Source organism: Propithecus coquereli, unplaced genomic scaffold (genome assembly GCF_000956105.1).
Source record: "Propithecus coquereli isolate 6110/MARCELLA unplaced genomic scaffold, Pcoq_1.0 Scaffold45, whole genome shotgun sequence".
NCBI lineage: Eukaryota > Metazoa > Chordata > Mammalia > Primates > Indriidae > Propithecus > Propithecus coquereli.
In genome coordinates, this window is record NW_012150285.1 from 755,639 (window position 1) to 765,649 (window position 10,011).

Here is a 10,011-nt window from a genome sequence, read left to right on the forward strand (position 1 = left end):
TGATCATCTCTTAGGCCACAAAACATGTCTCAACAAATTTGAGGAAATCAAAATCATACCATGTGTCTTCTCCGACCACAGTGGAATAAAACTAGAAATCAATTCCAAGAGAAACACTCAAATCTACATGAAGTCATGGAAATTAAATAACCTGCTGCTGAATGATACTTGGGTTAAAGATGAAATTAAGATAGAAATCAAAAGATTCCTTGAACTGAAACACAAAGAGAACAGAAGCTATCAAAATCTATGGGATACAGCAAAAGCATTCCTAAGGGTAAAATTCATAGCCTCAAATGCCTACATCAAAAAGACAGATCACAAATTAACAACCTAATATCACATCTCAAGGAACCACAAAACGAATAGCAAACCAAACAAAGTCAGCAGAAAAAAAGAAATAACAAGACTCAGAGAAGAACTAAATGAAATCGAAACCAAAAAAATATAAAGGATCAAAGAAACAAAAAGTTGGTTCTTCAAAAAGATAAACAAAATCAATAGACCTCTAGTTAGATTAACCAGAAATAGAAGAGAAAGGACCCAAATAACCTCAATCGGAAATGAAAAAGGATCCTTTTTCATTTCTGATTTCTGATTGAGGTTATTTGGGTCCTTTCTCTTCTATTACAACTGCTACCACAGAAATATAAAATATCCATGAATATCACAAAAATCTCGACACACATAAACTAGAAAATGTAGAGGAAATTGATAAATTCCTGGAAACATAAAACCTCCCAAGACTTAAATCAGGAAGAAATAGAAATAATGAAAAGACCAATAATGACAAGTGAGATTGAAGCAGTAATAAAAAATCTCCCAACAATAAAAAAGCCCTGGACCACACAGATTCACAGCTGAATTCTACCAGACCCACAGAAAAGAATGGGTACTTATCCTAAAGAAATTATTCCATAACAGGGAGAAGGAAGAAATCCTCCTTAACTGATTCTATGAAGCCAGTATCACCTTGATTCCAAAGCCAGGAAAGGAAACAACAAAAAAAGAAAACCACGGACCCAAATCTTGATGAATATAGATGTAAAAATTCTCAACAAAATACTAGCAAACCGAGTGCAACAGCACATCTGAAAAATAATTCACCATGATCAAGTGGGTTTCATCCCAGGGATGCAAGGATGGTTCAACATGCACTAATCAATAAATGTGATTCGCCACATAAACAGAAGCAAAAACAAAGACCATGGAATCATCTCAATAGATGCAGAAAAAGCATTCACTAAAATCCAGCACCCTTTCATAATAAAAATGCTCAACAAACTAGGCATAGAAGGAACATACCTCAAAGTTATTAGAGCCATCTGTGACAAACTCAAAGCTGACATCATACTGAATGGACGAAGTTGAAAGCATTCCCCCTAACAACTGGAACAAGACAAGGGTGCCCAAGGTCACCACTTCTATTCAACATAGTGCTGGAAGTCCTAGCCAGAGCAATCAGACAAGAGAAAGAACTAAAGAGTATCCAAATCAGGAAAGAGGAGGTCAAACTATCACTTTTTGCTGAAAATATGATCTTGTATCTAGAAAATCCCAAAGACTCCACCAAAAGACTCCTAGAATTGACAAATAAATTCAGCAAAGTCTCATGTTATAAAATCAATGTTCTCAAGTCAGTAGCATTCCTATATACTAATAATAGTCAAGCTGAGAATCAAATCAAGAACTCAATATCATTTAAAATGGCTACGAAGGAAATAAAATACCTTGGCATATACTTAACCAAGGAGGTGAAAGACGTCTACAAGGAGAACTATGGAACACTGAGGAAAGAAATCACAGATGATGCAAACAAATGAAAAAACATCTTATGCTCATGGATTGGTAGACTCAACATCATTAAAATGTCCACACTGCCCAATGTTACTTACACATTCAATACAATTCCCATCAAGATACCAACATCATATCTCACAGATCTAGGAAAAATAGTTCTATGCTTTATTTGAAACCAAAAAAGAACCCAAATAGCCAAAGCAGTCTTAAGCAAAAAGAACAAATCTGAAGGCATCACATCACTAGACTTCAATTATAATACAAGGCTATAGTAATCAAAACAGCATGGTACTGTTATAAAAGTAGAGACATAGACCAAAGGAACAGAATTGAGAACCCAAATATATTAATAAAAGCATCTACCTACAACCAACTGATATATGACAAAGCAGACAACAACATATATTGGGGAAAGGAAGCCCTATTTGACGACTGGTGCTGGGTAAACTGGATAGCCACATGCAGAAGAATGAAATAGGACTCCGTCTCTTGCCATATACAAAAATTAATTCAAAGATGGATAAAAAAACTTAAATGTAAAGCATGAAACCTTAAAAATTCTAGAAGAAAATGTAGGAAAACTCTTCTAGACATTGCCTGAAGCAAAGAATTTATAGCTAAGACCCCAAAAGCAAATACAGCAATAACAAAAATAAATAAATGGGACTTGATTAAATTAAAAAGCTTTTGCACAGCAAAAGAAATAATCAACAGAGTGAAGAGTCTACACAGTGGGAGAAAATATTGGCAAACTATACATCTGATAAATGGCTAATATCCAGAATCTACAAAGAATTCAAATAAATCAGCAAGAAAAAACCCAAACAACATCATTAAAAAGTGAGCAAAAGACATGAATAGAAGTTTTTCAAAAGAAGATAGACAAATGGCCAACAAGCATACGAAGGAATGCTCAACATCATTAATCATTAGGGATATGCAAATTAAAACTATAATGGGACATCACCATAACCTTCTCAGGATAGCTATTATTTAAAAAGTCAAAAAACAGTAGATGCTGTCATGGATGCAGAGAGAAAGGAACGCTTATACACTGTTGGTGGGACTGCAAATTAGTACAACCTCTATAGAAAATAGTATGGAGATTCCTCAAAGAAATAAATGCAGACTTACCATTTGACTCAGCATTCACATTACTGGGTATCTACCCAAAGGAAAAGAAGTTATTTTATCAAAAAGACATCTGCACTTCAATGTGTATTGCAGCACAATTCATAATTACAAAGATGTAAAATCAGCATAAGTGCCCATCGATTCATGGGTGGATTAATAAAATGTGACACACACACACACACACACCATGGAGTACTACTCAGCTACAAAAAGGAATGAAAGAATGTCTTTTGCAGCAACTTTGATGGAACTGGAGACCACTATCCTAAGTGAAATATCTCAGGAATGGAAAAACAAACAAAACATGTACTCTCTGAAAATTGGGACCTAATTGATGGTAACACCGTGGTACAAAGAGATGTAAAGGTCATTGGAAATCAGGAAGATGGGGGAAGGAGGAGGAGAGGGGTAAAAACCCTCCTATCTGGTACAATGTACACTATTTGGGTGATGGGCACACTAAAAGCCCTGACTTAAGCATTATAAAAGGTAACCATGTAACAAAAATATTTGTATCCCCTTAATATTTTGAAAAAATACTTTGAAAAAAATAATTTAGTAGCATTAACCAGAAGTATGTGGTTACACGTAGGTTTTAAAATATTTTAGGAAAATAAATAATAATTATGCTCTGCTGCATGACTCTAATGCTAGTTGTATCTCTTGAGAAAGATACTTGAGGTGGAAATCTTAATCCCGCATATCAAAGGTTCCCAAGGAACCTACTCAGTCAGTACATGTTTCTGGATTTAGAATGTGTCAGGCACTGTGATCAAAAAGAGAGCCTTGCCCTTGACCAGCTCACCGTTTGGAGAGCGAACACCCAGCACATGAGAAGTCTGACTATGGCAGTGATACACTCAGGTGCTTTGGGGGCACACAGGCTGGCCAATCTGGGGTGTCTTAGTTTTCTGTTTGCTTATAACAGAATACCTGAAATTGGGTAATTTATAAAATAAATTTATTTCTTACAGCTGTGGAGGCTGAGAAACCCAAGGTTGAGGTGCCACATCTGATAAGGGCCTTCTTGCTATTGGGAACTCTCTACAGAGTCCGGAGGTGGTACAGGGCACCACATGGTGAAGGGACTGAGTGTGTCATCTCAGGTCTCTCTTCCTTTTCTTGTAAAGCCACCGGTACCACTCCCATGATAACCCATTAATCCATTAACCCATTAACCTATTAATCCATTCATGAGGGTATAGCTCTTATGACCAATCACCTCTTAAAGGCTCCACCTCTTAATACTACCGCATCGAGGATTAAGTTTCAGCATGAGCTTTGGAGAGGATGAACATTCAAACTATAGCAAGAAAGACTTCCTTCAGTAGGTGAAGTCTGAGCTCGGACCTGGAAGATGAATAGGATGTTGCCGGGCAAAAGTGAGGGCAGGTTGTGGAGGGGCAGAGAGGCAGCCGAAGGAACAGCATTCCCTCAACAGAGGAAGATGCCCAGATGGCAGAGAGGAGAACCTGGGGCACACTCAGGATGGCGAGTTGCACAGTATGGCTGGAGCAGAGTCAGAAGAGGGAGGGCACATGGGGACCTCTCTATGCAGGGTGCTTTAAGACTTCTGCAGAACTAGATACTTTGGAGACTCCATTGCACATTAGATCAAACATATTAAAATGTACCCTGATTCTGTGTTAAATTCTAAATAATGAGTTGAATTGCAGTTGACTACTTAATAACATATTAATTTCTGTTTAAAGGTTTTCCTTTTGTATTTCAGGACCAGTAATTTTTTCTTTTTTTTTTTTTTTTCAGATAGCAAACATTTTAAAAGGGTCTTGAAAAGCTGGCAGGCTCTAGGCACTGTGCATGTAAGGCCCAAATGATAAAACAGACTTGGCCTTTGTGCCATAAACTTGCAAGTTGCACCCCTCCCACCCCAGTATTCAATCTCTCATTTTTCCTGCCCCCCTGAGTTTTAGCAGGGCCATGTGACCATTCAGCCAGAGGGTCCATTTCATAGCTTCTTTTGCAGCAAGAAGCAGCCATGTGACCAAAGTTTTGGCTATTGAGATGTGTGCAGAAGTGACGTTTGAAATTTTCAGGTTACATCCTTAAAAAGGAAGCTGGCTGCCCTCCCTTTTTCTTTGTCCATCTCTATCGGCTGAAATTTGGACATGGTAGTGGTGAAACAACCTTAGCCATGAAGACAAGGATAACCTTAGCATGCATCTGAGTAACCTGGAGAGCTTGTTAAAACACAGATCGCTGGGCTCTATCCCCAGAAATTCTTATTCAATGAGTCTGAGTCATTTCTAACAAATTCTAACAAATTGCTGATTAGAGACCCCACTTTGAATACTACTGCCCTAGGCGATGGCGGTATAGATAACTGGGTTTCTAGATTACCTTGTGGGGTTGATCTGCCCTCCACCTGGATTGCTCATTGCTCATTTGCCCCCGTGGGAGAGAAATAAACTAGTCTATATTTTCTGAACCACTGTAGTATTGGGTCCGCTTGTTACAGTGCCTTAATCTACAGCAGCTAAGCCATGTTAAGCAAACTAAACTTTACCAAGGGAGGCAGCATAGTGTGGTGGCTGTGTATGGGCCAAATAACATGTATTTGAATCCCAGTTCTACCACTTCTTAGTTATGTGATCTTTGGCAAGTTATTTAACCTCTTTGTGATTCAGTTTTCTCATCTATTAAATGGATACGGGGGCCAACGTCACTGAGAGCTCATTCCCTTTCTAGACTATGTCCAGTACCAGGACCCTAGAATTCCCTGCCCAATGGCCACGAGCATGTGTCCAAGTTCTGCGTGAACTTCTTTTCTGGCTTATTCCTGTTGGCTGACTATGCCTTCCAGGTACAACCCTAGGTCTGAGATGTTGCCTAGAGTTGGCTGTGTGACAGGGGTGTGGATGGGACTTGGATGGGCAGGCTGGAGGGTACCACCTGACACATGAGACCTTGCTGGCATGTGATGTCAGAGCAGAGGGTGAGGAGGAATAGGGGTGGGTGGCAGGCCAGAGGCATGCTCTCCAAGCTGTCACATTCCAGTAGCCTGGAGCAGCCTCCAAGTCTGAGAATTCTAAATTCAATTCTGGCTTTCTGGGTATCATAAAAGTATATTTGTCAAGTTAGGAGAATAAAACATATTCAGTAGCTTTATTTATGCATTTTAACATGCAAACTCCCATTTGAATGCCTGCCATGGCCTGTAAATTTAGGGGTGGGCCTGGGTCCCTTATAGGCCTGGCATGAGGTTTAAATGAAACAAGGTATGAAAAGTACTCAAAACAATGCTTGGAACAGATAGCATGTACTCAATAACATTAGCGATGCTGGTGTTTATGATTCTCCTGAGGGAGATTTTATCACAATCCTGAAACTAAGAAAGGACAAGATGACACTTATGATGCAAAGATCTTAAATAAAATATTAGCAAGTAGAATCCAGCAGTCTATTTAAAAAGTATAATATTAATATATCATGCCCAAATAGAGCTTATCAGAGGATTACAAAGATGACTCAACTTTTAAAAATATATCAAATGTAACCTACAATATTAAGTTAAAGGGAAAAAATCATTCATTTCATATAAAAATTCTTAATAGAATTAGATAGAAATGTCCCTAACTTATAGGCAATATAGAAGAAAACTAAGATAAACACCATATTTGATGGTCAATTGTTAGAAACACCAGGGTAACTTACTGGGGACTATTAACCAAAGCAGTGACCACAGGAGAAAGAGCAGGATGAGGAGGGAGAGAGGCCAGCCTGGTGGAGAGTTCCACAGAGTTCCACAAACTAAAGAGGGCAAGGACGTAGGAGTCACTGGGTCTGCTCCTTAGAGGCTGCTGCTGACCTTAGCCAAAGCCGCATCTGTGGAGTGGTGCGAGCTAAAGGCAGTGTGGGTGGGCATTCAATGAGAGAACAGGAAGTAGAAGCAGAAAACAAGCATGTCCACCGGAAATGGAAGTGAGCTATGTGTAGGCACCTCGACATGGAGGTGAAATTCTGGGGAAGTTTTATTAGGTTGTGGTGAAATCGCCATCTTTGTAAGGCCAAAGGGCAGCGACCAGTGGAGAGGAGAGAGACTGAGGATACCTCAGATGGGGTGATTGGTAGAGTAAGTTCCTGCTGGAGCCAGGAGGAAAGAGAAGCTCAGAAAAACCACTTACTGTTTTACTAAAAAAATAAATAAATAAATGAATGAAATCACTTATACTTTCATCCATTCATTAATTTAATAAATATTTACTAAGTATCTACTATGTGTCAGGCACTATCCTGGTGCTGGGAATAAGATAGAAAAAATCCCCACCTTATATTATCTAATTTAAGTAACTTAAAATGAAAACAAAACCAAATCCAAAAACAAACACAAATTTGGCCCCCATCAGGTTAGGGCTAAAGGAGACACAGTCTTGGCAGAAGTATGTGTGACTTAAGGGCCTAAAGTCCCTCAGCAGGGACTTTGCTCATTCTCAAATGGAACACATGAAGCAGCAGCTGGGACCAAGGATCTGGAATTTGAATACTCACCGGTGACATTCCATGAGAGTCCTTTAGTACTAAGTTAATGTGAGAGAAAAAACTATTTCAATGACAAGTTTTAACAATAGATGATTAGAAGAATCTCCAGCAGGCTTGCTGCACTTAATGTACTCAAAACCTCAATGAAGACGAATGACAAAAGCCAAAAAGATAATGGCAAATGCTCCTTAACATCAATAAACTTGATATCAAAATCGCCACTGAATAGCAAGTCACTGGTTTTCTTTGACAATGCCCTCCTGCCCCCAGCCAATTTGACTCAGGTATAGCCCAGCTGGACTAAACCCATCAGTCACGCTTAGTCTTACTGTCATCGGAATTCTTAACAGTCATTAACTAACCACATTGGTTTGGAAAGAGAAAGAGCAAAGCCAAGGCGGTGCCTTATGACCTTGATCCTGAAACATTACTCTTGGGGACCAACTGGAAAGGATTCCTGCCATGTGGCCCAGGACTACATTATAGGTTAGATAGAAGAGGTATATGCTGAGTGTCAGAACTAGGGAGAAGAAATGCTAAATTCATGAACAGGGATTCACAGAAAGTTACAGAAAGGGACTTTGAAGTCATTGAGTGGAAACTTCTTATGTGACAGCATGAAAATAATCCATCACAAGGCCAGTTGATGGATGCCTGGCTGAGAACCTAGATGTCCTGCAATCCCACCTAGCATTTTTTCCACTGTGTTGTGTTACCATATCCCATATTGGGTTAAATATTCAAATACACGATCTTCCTAGTGAAAAATGATTTATTAGAGAAGATGCCTTTTGTGAAAAACTTCCCACACGGAATGGATAAATGAGTGCTTGCACCAAAGAGGATTCCAACATCAGACTGTAAATCTCTAAGACAGACCGTGAGATAAAAAGTTCTTAAGTGAAAAGCCATCTTTGTTGTTCACACTGTGTGGATTATTCAGGTTCCTTGCTTTCCTCCAACACCTATTTTTTTTTTAAAAGACTTTATATTTTAGAGCAATTTTAGGTTCACAGCAAATTTGAGCAAGAGGTACAGAGATTTCCCATAACCCCCAACCCACACATGCACGGCCTCCTCCATTCTCAACATCCCCCACCAGAGTGGTTCATTTGTTACAATTGTTGCACGTACGTTGACACATCATCATCACCCAAAGTCCACATGGCGTCGTACATTCTGTGAGTTTGGACAAACTTGTAATGACATGTAGCCACCATTACAGTATCACAGAGTAGTTTCACAACCCTAAAAATCCTCTGTGATCCACTTATTCACCCCTCCCTTCCCCCTAACCCTAGCAACCACTGACCTTTTTACCGTCTCCATAGCTTTGCCTTTTCCAGAATGCCATATGCTTGGAATCATGCAGTGTGTAGCCCTTTCAGATTGTCTTCTTTCACTTTGTAATAGGCATTTCAATTTCCTACAGGTCTTTTCGTGGCTTGATAGCTCTTTTCTTTTTGGCACTGAATAATATTCCATCGTCCAGATGTACCACTGTCACCTACTTTAAACCTTCTGACCATTTCATCTTTATCCTCTAACCAATTCTTTAGTAAAACACAAGCCAAACTGGAAAGGAGTTTGGTGATGAGAGAAAACTGAAATTATGATTTAAATTGAAGATTGGAGATTTTCTGTGGATAATTATCCATGTCCCAGTTTACCAAAGAAAAGATGAATTTCAATTAAAATATAAAGTAATTCTCCCTAAAAATGTGGAAATGAAGAGATCAGTCCCAGGTATTGGGAGTGTATTTATCTCTCAGAAAAATCTTGCCCCCAGAATGCATCAGGTTGAGATGAAATACACTGGGAGTATATTAAATTTTATTTTAACATTGAAGGGAGAGGAAAAAAAGAAAGAAAAGAAAAATGAAGCACGATGAAAACGAAGGTGATGAGGGAAGGAGAGAGAAAAGAGAAACTCGTTAACTACAGGGCTTTCTGAGCAAGATGTTTTTCCTCCTTTCACAAGTTAGGAGCTATTGAATAATTCATGCCAAGCGTGGAAAGGCTGTCTCTTCTCCGGGTGATGTATAGCTGAGCAGGAGAGAGCTTCGAGTGGGTTCACATCAGCCACCACTCTCGCTTCGGAGCACGGGGTGCTCTCCTCAGGAGCTCCGCTTCTGCTTCTGCAGCCAAGCATTCTTGCTGCTGCTGCCTGCCTGCCCACCGCCTGGGCTTGCAGCGCGCCACTTTACTTTCTCCAGCCCTGCTGCCACCTGAGAAGTCTCCCTGCAGCTGCTGGTTCCTGCCTAGGACCATGTGTGTGGATGCTGCTTCGGAGAAGCGGGCACTTGCTCCTGGCACTGATCCCAGCTGAGTTTTTCCTCTTGATTTCTGGACCACAGATGCTGTTGCTGAGGAGGTATTTCCTGGAATCCCTCTCCCTCTATCGCCAGCTAAGGACTGGCCCCAACACAAGGTATTGCATCCCTTTCCCCAGGCATTTTTCCCAGCTGGGATATCTCTATTTTCTCCTGGAAAGTAGAGGCTCCAGCTGGCAATATTCCTCTGTGTGTGTGTGTGTGTGTGTGTGTGTGTGTGTGTGTGTGTGTGTGTGTGTGTGTG

The 10,011-nt window shown here is 39.9% G+C and overlaps 1 protein-coding gene across 1 annotated transcript in view; it reads left to right on the plus strand.

The window, feature by feature from the left end:
- Positions 1–9,503: 9,503 nt before the first annotated feature.
- The window catches only part of GPR88 (G protein-coupled receptor 88), a 3,961-nt gene continuing 3,453 nt past the window's right edge, over positions 9,504–10,011 (plus strand). Inside the window, exon 1 of the mRNA XM_012654870.1 lies at positions 9,504–9,865. The gene's annotated coding sequence lies outside the window, so the exon portion shown is untranslated. The remainder of the gene's footprint in view (positions 9,866–10,011) is intronic.